Below are 18,197 nucleotides of genomic sequence, written 5' to 3'. Positions count from 1 at the left end.
TTGTCCATTTCCTGACAGTCCCTATCTCCCAAAGGCAACCACTTCTCTGATTTCTATCACAACAGATTGTTTTGCTTGTTCTTGAACTTCATAAGTACTCTTTTGTGTTCAGCTTTTTAAGCTTAATATAATGTTTCCAATATTCATCCACATTGTGTGCATCACTAGTTCATTTAAAAAATTTCTGAGTTGTTTTCCATTGTATGAATATCCCACAATTTATGTTTTATTCTGTTAATGAACTTCTAACTTGTTTTCAGCTTTATAGAGCAGAAAGTTTAATTATGATAAGTTCAATTTATGAAAACTTCCTTTTATTGTTGGTGTTCTCTGTGAGCCATCCAAGAATCTTTGTCTATTCCTAAGGCCACCAGATTTTTCTCCCGTGTTTTCTTCCAGACATTTTATAGCTTTAGCTTTTACTCTGAGTCTGTAATCCATTTCACATTAATTAATTGTGTCAGGGAGAGATTAATGTTTATTTTTTCCATATATTTATCTAGTTATTTCAGTGGCATTTGTTGAAAACACTTTCCTTTCCCCACTTAATTATACGTTTAAGAATTTGGACTGTTGTTCTGCTAATTTCTTTTTTTGTAATGTCCTTGTCAGATTTTCATATCAGAGTTAAACTGACTTTTAAACAAGGCAGAAGCAGTCTTTTCTCTTCTATTGAGTTTGTGTAATATTGGTATTTAAGTCTTACTTGAAAATGGGTAGAATTTATCAGTGAACCCAGCTTGTCCTGGAGTTTTCTTTGTGTGAAATTTTTATTATAAATTTAGTTTAATACATAGAGGGCTATTCAAATTCTTTATTTCTCATTCAGTCATTTTTGTTAAGTTGTGTGTTTTTTTTTTTAACGGAATTTGCTCATTTTATTTGAATTGCCAAATTTATTGGCATAAAGTTGTTCATAATATTACCTTATTATCCTTTTAATATCTGTAGGACCTATAGTGATGCTTCTTTTTCATTTCCTGTATTGTTAATTTGTTTTTTTCCCTCTTTTTTTTCTTAGTTATTGTTACTAGGTATTTATTATCTTTGTTTATCACTTAAAAGAAAAAACTTCTGGCTTTGCCAATTGTCTCTATCGTTTGCAATTTTTACTCTAATCTTTTTTATTCTTTTCCCGTTACTTACTTTGGATTTAATTTGCTCTTCTTTCTCTAGATCCTTAAGGTGAAAGCTTAAATAATCGATACTAAATCTTTCTCTTTATTCTAATTTATGAATTTAAAACTGTAAAATTCTCCTTCAAGCATTGTTTTGCTTGCATTCCACAAATTTTGACATGTCATTATTTTTCAGTTTCAAGTATTTTGTAATTTTTCTAGTGATTTCTTCCTTGACTAATAGGTTATTTAGGAATATGTTATTTAATGCCTAAATACTAGAAGATTTTCTAGATATCTCATTATTATTGATTTCTAGTTTACCTTAATTTTTTGGTCAGATAACACTTTGTGTAAGTTTTCAATTTTTTGGGTTTTAGATTTACAGTTGGTGTTTTTCATTAAAATTGTCAAATTTTGGGCTGTTCTTTAGATATTTAATCTGCTTCAGTCTCCAGGATTCAATTATATGTATGTTAGATAATTTCATATTGTCCCAAAGATTCATAAGGCTCCATTAAATTTTTTCAATAATTTCTTTTCTCTCTTCTTTAAATTGTATTATTTTTATTGCTCTGCTTTCAAGTTCACTGCCCTTTCTTCTACAATCTGCTCTTAAGCTCATCTACTGAATTTTAAATTTCAGTTCTAAAATTTTTTTTTATTTATTTCTCATTTATTTGTTATTTTTTTTTTTTTTGCAGTTTCCATGTCTCTGCTGAGGTTCCTTACCTGTTAACTTATTAAAACTGTATTCTCTTTACATATTTATAATAGGTGATTTAAAGTTTTAGTCTGCTAAGTCCAACCATTTCTGCTATTTCTGATCTGGTTTCTATTGACTCATTTTACTTGTTGTTGTTGTTGTTTATTTGTTTTGACTATGGATGACTTTTTTAATCTTTTATTTATCTGGTGATTTTTAACTGAATACTGATATTGCGAAAAAAAATAGTGCAGTATCTGGATTCTGTTACCGTTTTCTGAAGAGTATTGATCTTATTGTAACAGGAAGTTCAGTTACTTGCTGGTCACCTTAAACTTTTATAGACTTTGTTTATGCTTTATTCATATCTGTGGAAAGTCCAGGATATTTCTCAAGTCCCTCTAGCTTGGCAGGACTTGACTTTCAGACTCTGTCTCCCTTGCGGATCTCATTAGGACTTTGTTTCAGGCTATATTAGGGCGGATCTAGAGTAGGTCTTACACTGAAGTTTAGTCCTTACTCCTATGGAGTGGCCTTCTGGTGTCTTAACTGAATACCAAGGATGTTATCATAGTATTAACAGGATCTGTCCACTCTGAAGGGGTCAGGAACTCTGCCTTTCTTCCAGAATTGCTTGTCCTCTAATATCTCTATTCCCTCTCAACTCCATAGTGATTTCTACCTGGTAAGACTTGCATGGTCTCACTCTGAACATGTACAGTCTCACTCTCAGTCAGGGATTTACATAGGATCTCCCACATGGACTCCTGGGGTCTCCTTCTCTGCAGAGCCTCCTTTTCTCTGTTACCTTGCCTCACAGATTACAGCTTTCTCTACCAGCCTGAACTCTGATTTCTGCCTTCTGATTACAGCTTTCTCTACCAGCCTGAACTCTGATTTCTGCCTTCTCAGGTCATTGGAATCAATCACCTTGACCTGTACAGACTTCACCTCTCTGCATTGCAGTTGGGAAATCATATCTAATTTGAGAGCAGGGTGATCATGGGGCTCACCTCATGAATTTCCTTTTTCTCAAGGGTCGCAGTCATGTGCTATCTGTTGTCCACTGCCTAAAAAAGGTTGCCTCAAACAGTTTTTTCAGTTTTGTCAGGAGGGCTGATCTAGTACCAGTTACTCCATCCAACGTAGTTGGAAGTGGAATTTTAGGTCCACCATTTTGCTGTTTGCTTCTTATTTGTCCTCCCTTTTTTCCTCTTCCATTTTTTCTTCTTCCCTGTTTTCTTTTAGGTAAATCAAAGTTTTAAATGTTTCATTTTAATTCTTCAAATGATTCTCTAGCTATAAATCTGTATTATTTTTAAATGGTTTTACTAGAGATTACAATATAGATCTTTAACTTGTCATATCCTAGAATTAATATAGTATTATTTCCAATAAAATATATGTTCTGTAACATACAATTCCATGTACACCCTCATCCTTTGCAATATTGTTCTTATTTATTTTACAAGTGTGTATATTATAATCTCCACAATATAATATTATAATTTTCCATTAAGTAGTCATTTTTCTTTTTATTATGGTAAAAACACACATATAAAATTTATCGTCTTAACTATTTTTAAGTGTTAAGCATATATAGTTCAGTAGTGTTACATATATACAGTTTGTTTTTCACAAAATTAGTAGAAGATGGAAATTATCTGTTAAAGTTATTCACATATTTACCATTTCCAGTAAGTTTTATATCTCCTTGTATGTTTAAATTTTCATCTGGCATTTCTCTTTAGCCAGAGAACTTCTATTACTCTGAAGTATATGTCTGTTGAAGACTAATCCTCTCAAATTTTGATCATATGAAAAAAGTTTTAGTTCTCCTTCATATTTAAAGGATACTTTACCTAGCTATAGAATTCTGGGTTGATAGTTTTAAATTTTTAAATTAAATTTTTTTTTTTTTTGTTTTTGTTGGTTATTTTGGTTTTAAAAACTGCTTTTCTACTTTCTTCTGGCCTTCATTCTTTATGTTTAAAGGCCAGCTTTCATTTGTATTACTCTTCATTTATATGTACTGTTTCCTTTTAATGTAGCTGCTCCCAAGATTTTTTAATCTACCTCTGTTTTTCTGCTCTTTTACTAAGATGCACCTAATGTGGCTCTCTTTATATTTTTCATGATTTGGGTTTGGTGAACTTCTTGGATTTAAAAGTCAATGTTTTTTCATCAGATTTGGGGATTTTTTTCATCCATTATATTTTCATAATTTCCCCCAACAATTTTGTGCTCTTCTTCTGAGATTCTTACTACACATATATTCAACTATTCGATCTATGTAGAGCCCTGAAAACTCTGTTAATTTTGTCTGATCTTTTCTTCTCTGGTTCTTTGGAGAGAATGTTTTCTATTAATCTGTTTTTCAAGTTTGTTATCTTTTTGGGGGGATACTTTCAATTTTTTGGTAAGCCCATCTCATGAGTTTTTAAATTTCAGATATTGTACTTTACATTTTTAGAGTTTTCATTTGGTTCTTTTTTATAGTCTCTATTTTCCTGCTTAGATGTTTCATCTTTTCATTCATTGTGATCATCTTTTCCTCTAGTCCTTGTTCATATTTATAATATAATTTATAATATAATAATAGCAGCTTTAAAACACTTGGCTGCTAAATCCAACGTCTGCATTATTTTGAGGTTTCTGTTGACTGCTTTTTCTGTTAACTGCAAGTCACATTTTTCTATTTGTATGTTTAGTAATTTTAGAATTGTATCTGGACATTATGTTTGATACCATTGTATAGAATATGGATTTTTTTCTCTTTCTCTAAAGAGTTCTTTTTTTTTTTTTTTTTTAAATTCAAGCAGATAGAACAGTTACTGGCTCATTACCTTGAATTAGTGTAGACTCTGTTTTACACTTTGATAGAGCAGTTCTGTTTTGCTTTTTCTTCTAATCTTTGGGTAAGACATTAGTCTTTGCTCCTATGACATTACTCCTTTCTGCAGTTTTACTGGAGCATCCTGATGATTATCAAGCCTCTCTCTTGGCAGAATTTAGACTCTATCTTGGCAGAATTTAGACTCAAAACACTCTCCCTACAGTGGACAGCAGCAGAAATCTCTGCCTAGCCTTTTCAGGTTTCCAGCTGTTGCTTTCTAACAGACTTTTTGGAGTCTTAAAGTTCAGTGATCAGTTTATACTTAGATCTTATACTTAGATTGCAATTTTAGTCTTAGAATTCTATTCTTAGTTTAGAGGGCTCCCTCTTCTGTAGACTTTTCTTCTCTTGCACTTCCTATCTCAATATTCAGATTCTGCCAGTCCTAAACTCTGTGCCCTGGGGGTTTCTGCACCATTGTGCACAGACTAGAGTAGGCCCTGAATAGATTATTGGGTAAATTACTGTATATGCTCTTTCATTTTCTGTTTATGGACTGAATCAGTGTTGCATGGAACAAAAGGAAAATGTTTTATTAAAAGAACTGTTGTGCCAATAGATGCTTTGTCATGGTGATGAGCTTATATGGTTCTTCTGTGGCTGGCCTGGGAAATGATTGGCAATGATAGAATGGCACACTCTATCTCACTAGTAGCCAAATTAGGAATATCTTGTCGCTATGGGTCATTGAACAACCTGTATCACCAGGTTATTTTTGTTTTTAACAGAATTCTGCTGAAGAGTATGTGCATTTCCCCTTCCTGTTTGGTTGTAATAAATGCGGAAAAATACTTTACCTGGTGAGATAAATGACTTTGTGAAACCTCACATGTATCTTCTTTCGATTTGTATCATTAATGGGAAAGGGTTTCTGATATGTTTTCCCAACATATTTTATTTTCTTCCTTCTGATTATAGCATTTTCCCTACTATTCTACTTCTCCTTTGGAGAACCTTCAAGTCATTTATGTGAGACACTCAGGCTTCAAACTTGTGCTCAGCTCCTTGCCTGTATTCCTGATCCACACCCCATCTTTCTCACCTTATGGGTGAAAAATTACCAAAATTACCATAGTGATTGGTTCGAGTATGGCCAGGATATAAATAAGACCAAATAGAATTCTCCTTAGGGTATTTCTATTTAGCTTAGACCAGTAGCTCCTAAGGCAAGAAAGATGTTTTGCTCACCATGCACCCTCTGCACAGGCTTGGAAAACTGAATGAATGTTGAATAGAGTGAGTGGCCCTTGGCAGAATCATGAAATGATAATGACTTTGGCTTCCCAAGACTGGGTGCTTGTTTTTTAACCTGGTAGCATCTTTAAGAAATATCAGTTAGAAATTGGCCAAACTCTTCATCAAATGGACTTTATTAATATATCATTCGAAGCATGGCTGTTAGAGAAGAAAGTCCTAGGGGAGGTAAGTTTGAGGCTAGACCCTCATTTTCCTACAGCAATATAGTTTTGATCTTTGAAACAGGTGTGTGCGTATGTGTGTGTGCACTCATATGTTTGCACACATGCATGCATATATGTGTACACTGAAAGTTGGCCAGGAAGTTCATTGCTTTTCTTAGATATGTTCAAGTCTTTGTCTCCAACTTTGCTCCCAGGACATTAAGAGACTCAGGAAGTTCCTTCTCTAGCAATACCTATTTCAGATATATCAGTTCTATATCTTGACCTTTGGGGAAATGTCATTAGTGTTATTGAAATAACGTTTGTAAATTAGGAGACCTGGAGGGTATCACAGACTGGTTGGGGGAGAATGATTTAGGAAAGAGAAATGATGGCACCTGGTTAAGATGTATTTGTTACTCTGACATCTATCTCCATTTTCCTGTTCTTCCTCCTTTTCTCAGATTCTCAATTGCTGGTGATCTCAGAATCATGGCTCTCTTGGTAGGGATTTTTGGCAAAATAGTGTTACTGTACTATGGGTTAAATAAGAATACTTTTTTTTTGAAAATCTGGAAATTTAACTATCACATGTATTGTTTCATTGTAAATTTGTTAAGTTCTAAACATTCAGCCTATTTATGAACATTTGTAAAACAACCTGTTTGTAAATTGGAGAAGTTCATGTCAACAAATTTAGACTCAACAAATGGTTAAGTGCCTATATAAAGTAGCTACTATGCAAGGGGCTTTTATATATGTCATCTGGCATAATCATCATAAAAACCCATATGTGTGGGAAGGGATGTTATTCATCCTTGTTTTATAGAGAAGAATTTGACAAACAATTAAAATTAAAAATGAACAGTTTGACTTTTGGTTTCCTATCCTGCATGTAAGGATCTTGGATGTTTCCTCTCACCTAACAGGAAATAAAAAGCTGAACAAGCTGAAAAATCAACTCTTCATAGATCTGTCAGAGAAGTGAAGTCACAGGGCGAATTGTTGCCCTTATGCCTTATGGATCATCTAATTTGGAATACACACTCAAGTCTAACCCAAAGAAATGTGATATCCAAAAAATGAGTAACAATGTGAAAGCTGTTTCCTCAGAAGACACCTAAGACAAACCTTTTAACAAATACCAGAAGAACAGTAAGTAACTTAATTAGCCTATTCACCATCAAAATTTCAGTGACTCTAGGAAGATAAAACTCAAAATTCACTAATGTTCTTATCTCTATGTAAGATTCAGAGCCCTTTCTTTTGGAAATGGCTCGCTAGACTCCCAATGGAATAAAAAGCTCTCATCACCCTCTGTTTTCCATCTTACTTTAAAATCCTACCTAGATTGTGTTAGGGTCAACTTGACATCGATTTCTCAAATGAGACTTTGTTAGTGCTCTTTATGAATCTTCAAAGCATGATTCTTGAAGAAAATTGCTACTAATTTAAGTTTAAAAAATGCACTCCTTGGGTAATCCCAGAAATGTTTGCAACAATTCTTTATTAGACAGAACTGAAACAATCATCAAGCTGAGAAAAAGCTTATTTTACATATTGTTTGGTAGAAAGTCAAATAATTCCCTATATTCTAACATTGGTTGGTGTTCTGACCTTTCTAAATTATTCAGCCTGTAAAAGCATTTGAGCAGTCTAGGATTTGCCCTCTCCCTCTCTTCAAAAATGATAGATTTTACTTTAATTTTTACAAATGAAATCACAACTGCCTGTCACTGCAAAGGAGCAGCTGTTTGAGCAGGAACAGAGCATAAGAAAACGCTTTCTAGAGAGCTCTGGGACGTCCCATTATTTGAGAGTTTTCAAGGTCTTAAAATTTGTGAAGAATATGGAAGTTTTATTCGTTTATTTGTTTTTAGATAAAGTCTACATCATGATAATTGGATGCACCTGTTTGTAAGCAGCCCTTCCCAGTTTTCACTAAGCATGATGCTGCACATACTTTCCTAATTCCTCCACTGCAATGTGTGTCATTAAATAAGAAATGTATAAAATTACCATTTAAAAATAAACAAGCAGTTGGTGTTTTCAGAAGAATCATTTCCATGAAATTCTAAATTCAATGAATTGAAGAAAATTTATTACTTTTAAAAAATTGGCCAGATAACTGGTGATATAAGGTTATATAGTTTCAAAATTATTATTTTGGCTCATCAGGGATTAAGAACAATGAAATATTTTCTTTCAAATCAGAAGTAGAGCTAGGGTAAAGAGTTCTTAAAGAGCTTGGTGTTCTGGAAGACTTTCATCAGAAATGGTAAGGAGAACATAGACTGCTACCAACAAAGGCATGTGGCATATTACCTCTAGATTCCAACTCTAGAATACTGCCTCATGACTAAATTAATTACCAGGTTATCTCTGGTCAACTGGCTTTTGGGGGAATGAGTGAAGATAGTTAAAGGAAGATCCAAATAGTCTGGGAACTAGAGCTCCCAACTTCTTTTTTATAGTTGCTTCATATTCTGATGGTTAAGTAGAGACCCTGTCCAGTGGACTCTTGGAATTATATTTCTTCCAGGAATAGGGTGAGAGTACTTTCTTCTTCACCTAAGGATAAGAGATAAGGGCTGCCTGAGGCATGTGATATGAATTTCCTACCACTGAGTGTGGAAGAATGCAGTCAATTGACTTCTTTTTAGGAAATTCAGGGAATAAAAGATAGATAGATTGCCTAACTACTTTTGTGGTGGGATAAAGAAGAATTGCTACTGTATTAGAAATGGACTGCTCTTCTCAAGTGTTTGGGGGAAAGGATCCATGAGTGTTTCTAGTGGGTCAGATGTGGGGTCATATGAACAAAGGCCAGTATGGGCCTCATAGAAGGGCAAGCAGTCCTAAGCAGAAGTGTACTACTGTGTCCCTAGAGCCTGTGGAAAGGATAAATGATGGCCAACATAGAGTATATTCCTCCAAGTTGAGGGAAATAAATGTGACAGACTGCCAGCATTTGGGGGTGTGTGTGGTGTTTTGAAAAAACTGTGAAAGTACCTATAAGAGAAAGAGTAGCTTTAAGCTTCTGCCAGACTCAGAGAGCGTGAAAGCAAATTGTAAAAGTGCTGATTAAATAAGAGGTTTTTTTTTTGCTTCCCTTACTTTTCCCTTACCCTTGTGTGAACCCTTGAGAGGAGGTAGATGTAATTTTGAGTTAAATAGTATAAAGTTTTTATTATAACCTGGTATTAAATATTTTGTAAATTTTGAGACTGTGATTATATCTTAAAGTGACCATAGAGCATTTGCTACCTGAGTGAGAATTAAAAACCATAGAACTGCACGAGTTTCCATTCAGGGGCATAAGAAATGCTTTCTCCACAAAATATATTTTAAAGGGAAAGTGGGAGACAAAAGTAGCTATGCTACCTGATTACTCCTATGAGGTATGTCTCAGAGAACAGAGAGGCCCAAGAAGAAGGAGAAAGAGAGGGGAAACAGTTGGTCAGTGGAGCAGTCAGAACACACAAAATGTTTATCATTTAGGTTTGCCATCTTATATGGGTGCAGTTCATGGCACCCCAAAACAATTACAATAGTAACATTAAAGATCACTGATCACAGACCACCACAACAAATATAATAATAATGAAAAAGTTTGAAATATTGCAAGAATTACTAAAATGTGACATAGAGACACAGAGTGAGTAAATGCTGTTGGTAAAATGGCTTCAGTAAACTTGCTTGACACAAATTTGCTATAAACCTTCAATTTGTGAAAAACACAATATCTGTGAAGCAAAATAAAGTGCAGTAAAATAAGGTCTGCCTATAATTTAAAAGATTTACAACACCAAGAGGAAAAACTGCAACTCTTGTATATTGCTAGTGGGAATGTGAAATAATAGTCACTTTAGAAAAATTTGGTAATTTCTGTGCTACCATCCCTAGCTTGGACCTTCTATAACCCATTACAATGTGATAATCTTGCTGAAGCTATGCTCTACTTGGAGAGGCCAAACACAGAATCATGGCCCAGAGTACCTACCATTTCAGAGAGGAAGTAGCAAATATATATATTTTTACTGTCGTTCATTTATATTGATTTTACATACACTATCTGACTTGATTATTGCAATAGTCCTATAAATTGGGAGAGACAGGTATTCCCATTTTAAGAGGCTTGACATGATTGGTGTCTTACTTGAGACAGCGAGTAAAGGAATGAAACAGAGACCTAGATGTTACTCTGTTAGAATGAGAGCATGACCAATTCAGGAGGTGAAATAACTCTGAAGAGTGAGTAGAACATTGCCTGGAATCATAAGCCTATGGCTTTGAACATTTCATTTTACTACTTCAGACCTCTGCCTCACACTATTTTAGAAGATTAGTTAGAGTGAAAACTTAAATCCCTTTAAGGATTAGACAGGAATTTAAAAGAATGGAGCACAGGGTATAAGATTATAAAGGAGTGGAAACGAGTGAACTAGAGCTCATATGCTCCCTCCAAAGACTTTGTAATTAAAAAAAAAAGTAATGCTGTTAACACCAATTAAAATTTGTTGGCAGTCCAAACCATGGGCTAGGAGTTTGCAACTCCTAGATTAGTTGATTTATTTTCAAGTCTAATATCTTCTTGTAGCATAGAAAAGGGATTGAATAAATGGGAGCAGTTGGTAGAGGGTATTGAATTTATAATGTGACTTGATTTTTAAAAACTTTTTATTTGGGAAAATTTTGGTGATTAATGATATACAGGAAATTGCAAAGATAGTACAGAGAAGTCCTGAGTGCCCATCATTTAGTTTCCCCCTTAGCTATATCTTGCATAACTATAGTACAATATTAAAAGTAGGAAAAGGACATTGATGTGAAGTGTGTGTATAGTTCAATGTCATCTTATCACATGGGCAGATTTGTGTCACTGACACCACAATCAAAGTACATAACTATTCTATCACCACAAAGATCCCCTGGTGTTACCCTTTATAGCCACACCTACTCCATTGCCCCACCATGGATATACAATGATTTGATTAATCATTCCCCTACATTTAATTTTTAAAGAAACTGCTAACTGTTTTTCAAAGTGTACCATTTTATACTCTTACCAGCAATTTTTTTTTGTATTCTTGCCAGCTTATAGTAATGTTACTATTTTTATTTTAGCTATTCTAAGGTATGCAGTCTTAATTTTCACTTTTCTAATGGCTAATGATGTTGAATATCTTTTCATGTTCTTGTTTGTCATCTATAGATCTTTCATGTCTTTTGTTCATTTTCTAATTGGATGGTTTGTTTATTTTATTGTTGAGTTCCCTTGCAACTGTGAATATGTCATCTTATATGGCAAGGGGGAATTTAAGTTGTATATGGAATTAAGGTTGCTAATCAGTTGACCTTAAGATAAGGTAATTATTCTGAGTTGTCTGGGTGGATTCAATGTAGTCATAAAGATCTTTAAAAATGGAAGACCAAAGTGGAAGTGTAAATTAGAGAGATTAGATGTGACCTCTTGTTGTTTGTTTTGAAAGGGATTATGAACCACAGAATGTGAGTGGCCTCTAGAAGCTAGAAAAAAAAAAAAAAAAAAAGAAATGGATTCTTCCATAGTGCTTCCAGAAAGGAATGCAGCTCTGCTAACACCTTAATTTTAGCCCACTGAGACCTATTTCATACTTCTTACTGCTAGTAATATAAGATAATAAGTTGCATTGTTTAAGCCACTTAATTTGTGGTAATTTGTTACAGCAGAAATAGAAAATTAATTTAACTGTCAAAATAATTCTACATCAATAGGTGTTCATCCACTATAGGATTTTTAAAAACTTTAGAAAATCAAAGGCATGAATAAATGTTATAATAGGCAAACATGAATTTGAAATAAACGGGAGGGAGAATATGTGGAGATCCTGAAGTACTTCAGTGTTAGGATTTCTTAGTATTCACTTTGAAGATTGATTTTTAATGATTAAATAGTGGTATGTTTTTCTGCTTTTGTAGACCCTAAGTTTCTTATGTGCTGATGGTTTTTTCCTCTCGATCTCTTTTTTTCAAGCAGTGGGTGAACGGAAGGGGGACCTCATGATCTCAAGAAGTAATGGAACAGGTTGAAGACATTTTCTAAACATTGCCCTATGTGCAAATATGTGTCTGTTGAATCTAGATACAACAGCTGTTTCTCACTTTCTTATGATGTGCTCCAAACATTCAGCAGTATCTATGAAAAACACCTTTAAAATGTCTTATTTATGATGTGGCAAGTGGAGATTAAGATTATCATGCTTATACTTGAGCCAGATATATGTGGTGTGATTGATGCAGACATTCAAACTAAGGCTAAAAGCCTAGGTTGATTCATGCATATTTTGTGAATGTTGTGATTGCTCTCATACTTAATAAGGTAGTGGAAATCCCAGGAACAAAAATCACTGACTAATAGTTTGCCATATTTGAACTTCTAGCATTCTCCATGTAATCCTAAAAAGCACTGAGCCTGTTCCTATTTCATTACCAATGTCACATTTACCCTAGAGATGGATACAGACTTAACTACAAATTGTTTATCCTTATAATTGAGGACTCCCAGTCCTCCCAGTAGTACCCTATAAATAATCCAAGTATTATCAAAACTGTTTTCTGGTCCCTACAGCTAGTTGAATCTTTTCCTTTCTAAGCCTCCCTCTACTGAGAATTCTCTCCCATCTTTCCTCCATCTTAGCCTACAGAAGTTTCAAGCATTTTTCAAGTCCCACCTGAAATTCTTGAAGTGAATTTACATGAAGTTACATGTACTACTTACATGAAGTGTCCTCTTCTTTTTGAAAGGATTTTGTCACAGAGAAGTTAAAATATTGTGCTATGTATTACTGAAATTTGAGTATTTATAAACTCATTAAGGTAGGGACTTTCTGGTTTTTTTTTTCCATTTCTTTAGGCCCTAGAATAAATTTTAGGTTTTTAGGAGATATTGCTTAAGATTATATGAAATAACTGTTGGCGTAGGAAAACTAGGACAATTGACAGGGGCACAGGCACACAGAAAATTCTTCACACTTGAAAACCAGCTTTTGGCAATTTATTTTCAGTGTTTATATGTGTGCCTTTTATTTTGTATTAATGTATTTTTACTCCTAACACACTGGTTTCATGCATTTGATAAAGAAATTTCAAAGAAATAGACTATTTAAGAGTAAGTAGTATATTAGTTTCCTTGGTAATGTTTATTTAGAACAAAGAAGGGAAATATTTGACTATATTATTTCTGAGCTTATCTTATAATCTAAGAATGCCCAAGAAATTATTATTCTCTCTTAAGGCTTAGGAGGCTAAGAGGGGTGAAAAATGAAGATTCTTCCAATGATTCTTGTCCTATTATGGGCAAATTCCTTCTTGCTAAACACATTCTTATTTCTCCCTTAAGCTTCCCAAATTAAATAAAAACTAGCTTTCAAGTGAAACTGGATAGGTCTTCTGCACATAATTCTCATTCCCGCATTTCCATTTATTCAAGGGGAAAGAATGGAGGGTTAGCCTCAACTGTATTCATTCAACTAATATTCATTCAGCATAAATGTTTAGTGAGCACCTAGAACAGTGTTTAGCCCATATATCAGTAACTAAGACAAAGTCCTTGCCCTCATAGAGCAATAATTTTGTGGGAACCTTTTCTAGATCATGAATTCAACATTTTCTCATTGAAAGTACATGTTCTCTTATCTTCCTATTCTTTCCAAATCTTTGCTGACTTCAGTTACCATATTGGACTTCTGCCTTCCCTTGTAACTTCACCATATTGTTGCCATTATATTGCACTTTAGAACTGATGTTATCTGGATGCCCAACCCTTTGGCCTCAATTCACTGTCATTCTTGATCTTCATCTACATAACACTGTTTTTCATGGTTAGAACTTGGAGCTTGCTGTCTAAAGAGACTAGGGACTTATGCTTCTGAACAAGAGGGAGTAATAGAGGCAGGACTTCCTCACCTGATACATCTACAGTACTTGGCAAAATATATGAAATAAAACCTTGAGGACATAACACATCAGATAGCTTAGGACAGTGATCTCTGAGAAAAGGAAACAAATGAGATAAGTTCTATAGTTGCACCAGTTTACTGCCTGCAGAGAGTTTCCAGTCTTCAGTGGAAGGAGCAAGAAACCTCTTTCCCTGGTTTCCCTGAGATGAGACGATTGAACTGGGAGTCCAGGAAGGCCAAGATGGCTAGAGTTCACATCTATACACAGAGAGCTGCAGAGGGTCCCCATTAAGTTTTCATCTTATTACTGACCAGCAAATATATGTTGAAACTGTCAGAAGCCAGAGACTGTCTACCCAAGAGAAGCAGAAGGAACAATATGTGGGGTTTACACAGGTTTGGGAATAGTTACTATTCTTAGCAGCCTTAGTGAAAGCCTCATAATTAATGGGGTATTAGATAAATTACTCATAAGGATATTCCCTCATTGGTGGGGTAAAATCAGTATTAGATTAAAGGTTACTCTGGTCCTGCTTAACAAAACTAAAAAGCAGGCATCAAAAGAATTAAGCTGGTTCCAGGAGGGAGGAGTTCAGGAGAGTAAATGAGTTATTTATGTGCTCAGAGGCTCGTTGCTGAGCTGGGCATTCGTGAATCTGATCCTGAACACCATATTAAAAACATTCAAATTTAATTAAGAGCTAGACCACTGATCCAGTACTGTACTGGCCATAGAGGTTGGGGGTGGAGGAGGCACACATGCAGAATATATTTAATAGCACTGTGAAGGCTTTGAAAACAGAACTCTCTCTGAAACCATAACCCATGGAGGACTGGTTTGGACTTCTGGCCTGAACTCACCTGTGTTTACTGACTACTAAAACAAAAATACCAGCATTCTCTGTAGAGCTGAACAAGACCCAGAGTCTTATATCACACTGTTCAAAATTTCCAAGGTATATCCAAAATTATATGGTATACAGATAACCAGAAAAATCTCAACTTGCATTAAAAAAAATCAACAGATGCAAATGACAAGATGACACAGATGTTGGAATCATTTTAGAAAGACTCTAAGGTAGCTATTGTAATAATTCTCCAAGAAGGAAAGGTGAACACTCTTAAAATAATGGAAATATAGACTATCTCAGTAAAGAGATGGAAAATATAAAGCAGAAGCAAATGGAAAATTTAGAACTGAAAAATATAATAACTGAAATAAAAAACTCATTGCAGAGGCTTAATAGCAGAGTGGAGATGACAGATGAATGTGTCAGTGAATGTGAAAATGGATCAACAGAAACTATCCAAACTGAATAAAAGAGATGAAAGGATTGAAAAATAATTTAACCCTCAAGGATCTGAGAGTCAGTACCAAAATGTTTAACATTTGTGTCATCAGAGTCTCAGAGAGGAGAAGTGCAGTGCAGAAAAAATATTTAAATAAATAATGTCTGAAACTTATTAAATTTGATGATAGACATAATCCTGCAGATTCAAGAAGTTCAGAAAACTCCGAACAGTATAAACACAAAGAAATTACACTGGACATATCATAATCAATCTGCTGAAAACTTAAAAAAAGAAAAAAGTATCAAAAAAAAAAAACAGGGAAAAATGATGTATTATTTATAGAAGAACTATAGTTCAAATAATTGCAGATTTCTTATCAGAAACCATGGTGGCCAGGAAGAAATAGAACAACATTTTTAAAGTGCTGAAAGAAAAGAATTCTCTACTCCAAACTCTGTATCAGGTGAAAAAAGCCTTCAGAAAAAAGGTGAAATAAAGACAGTCTCAAACTAATGAAAATAATTCCTTTCTAGGAAATGTCTTTAAAAATTGCTGAAGTGATTTCTTTAGACAGAAGAGAAATGGCACCAGAAGGAAACTTAGAAGATTAGAAATGAGGGAAGAACAACGGAAATGATAAATTTTATGTTATACATTTTTTACTACAATAAAAACAACTTTAAACTGATGGAAAAAGTTATCGTCATTTTTAGTATCTGATTGGTTCCAGGGCCACCTGCACATGGATATCAAAATCCAAAGATGCTCAAATCATTTACAGTTAGCCCTCTGAATCTGTGGGTTTTGTATTTGGTGAATTCAACCAACTGCCGATTGTGTAGTGTTTTCAGCATGCAGTTGGTTGAATCTGTGGATGCAGAACTCTTGGATACAGAAGGCTGACTGTATAGTGTAAAAACACTAATAAAAAGAAAGTTTCAGAGGTACATTAATATCAGAGAATGTAGATTTAAGACAAAAGAAAATTACCAAGGATAAAGAAGGATATTACATAATGATAAAAGGGTCAGAGAAAATATGACCATCCTAAATTTGCATGCACCTAATAACTTCAACATACATGGAGCAAAAATTACTAGGGTAAACTTGTTATTTAGATAAGTTACATTCAGCATGATTCTATTTATGTAAAATTGTACAAAATGTAGACTAATTGACAGCAACAAAAATCAGTTCAATGGTTGCCTGGGTACAGAGAGTTGGATTACCAAGGGGCACAAGGAAACTTTCAGGGATGATGAATATGTTCATTATCTTGATTGTAGTAATGGTTTCTTGTGTATATACCTATTTTAAATTTATGAAATTGCATACTTTAAATACATATTGTTTATTATATATTGATTATGCCTCAATAAAGCTCTACAGACACTTAAAAGAGATAGACTGGAACAGATCCAATCTTCCATGTTAGTCATAGTTTATAGACTATATTTCTCCCTATTCCTACTCTTCTTATCTACCAAATCTACCATTTATCTTTTTTGGATCTTTAGTGTATTGATCACTTCAAGCTCTTTCGCTTTTGCATAGACCCTTTCTTGGCATACATCAAAGAAAGTTAAGGGACTAAGGGAAGTTTTGGAATATCTGATCTTACCATTCCTGCTGAGAAAAGAGAACCTAATCTAAGGGGAGAGGTATGGGAAGGACAGATTAAAAAATTATTTTTTTGTTTTAAGGTCTTGGAACTTGAAGTCACAAAACTTTCAGTTATTTATAAGCTTGGCCTATTGGAAGGAACAAAAAAAACCTCACAAAAGCCCAAAACATAAGCACATTAAAAGATGCTCAATATCATTAGTCAGGAGGGAAATGCAAATAAAAATTCCATTGAAATACTACTTCCCTAGAATTGCCTTAATAATAGTCATAATTTGTAAATGGAAAATAAGTGTTGGCAAGGATATGAAGAAATTAGAATTTTCATACATTGCTGGTAGTTGTATGCTCATGGTCTGAATGTGTGATATGATATCTCTGGGATATGATCTGTAGTTTGAGTTGGTGTCATATGTGCTTGTATTTGTGTTCATTAAATACTTGTAAAAGGGCTTTGTAATAGGTGCTGTCTTTAGGGCATTGTAAATTAGAAAGTAATGTAAAACAGGGGGCCCAGACCAGCGTTAGGACTGTAGAAGAGTCCTAGAAAGGATTGTGGATTGCGCCCCCTCCCAGCACTGCAGAAAGGAAAAAGTCTTCAATTCAGAAGATTATAATTTATGGAAAGAGTAATTGTGTAGTCATAGAATATTAACAACTAATTAAGAGTTGTATGAATATTCTGAAATTTGAAAACCATTTTATCATACATAATCTCATTGATTCCTATATAATATTTCAGTGATGTAAGTGGCATTATCCTTATTTCATGAAGGAGAAAACTACTTACATTTCAGTGCATGTAATGCTAACCTAATGCTTTTTTTTTTTTTTTTAATTTTTTGGCTGGGTTAAAGATAACTTAATGCTACCAACATCAACAAGAGATGATCCTTTTCCTCTTGAAGGATGAGGTCCCTTCCAAGTTTCCATTCTTCCTTGAAGGGTGAGGTCCCTTCCAAGTTTCCCAGAGCTTTTTCAGTTCAAGGCAAACACTTGTCCCTACTCCCCAAATTCCTTTGGGATGAAGAAGCAATTGTAAAATCAATATTGGTGTTAAGAATATTATTCAGGGAGAAAACAATACTGAACCAGACACCTTGGGTCTCAGTGAGAGAGCTCTTTAGGACAGGATGTGTAGAGTTAATGGACAGGCCATTGTGTGTGTCCATTCTGATGTGCACTATGTCAGGTATAGAGATTTAGAGAGAAAACACTGCT

The 18,197-nt window shown here is 34.3% G+C and overlaps 1 protein-coding gene across 4 annotated transcripts in view; it reads left to right on the top strand.

Annotated features, from left to right (window-relative positions):
- Positions 1 to 18,197, top strand: part of HPSE2 (heparanase 2 (inactive)) — a 620,206-nt gene that overhangs the window by 174,922 nt on the left and 427,087 nt on the right. The gene's annotated exons all lie outside the window — the stretch shown is intronic.

Source organism: Camelus dromedarius, chromosome 8 (genome assembly GCF_036321535.1).
Source record: "Camelus dromedarius isolate mCamDro1 chromosome 8, mCamDro1.pat, whole genome shotgun sequence".
Classification (NCBI taxonomy): Eukaryota; Metazoa; Chordata; class Mammalia; order Artiodactyla; family Camelidae; genus Camelus; species Camelus dromedarius.
This window is presented reverse-complemented; position numbering and strand designations above follow the sequence as displayed.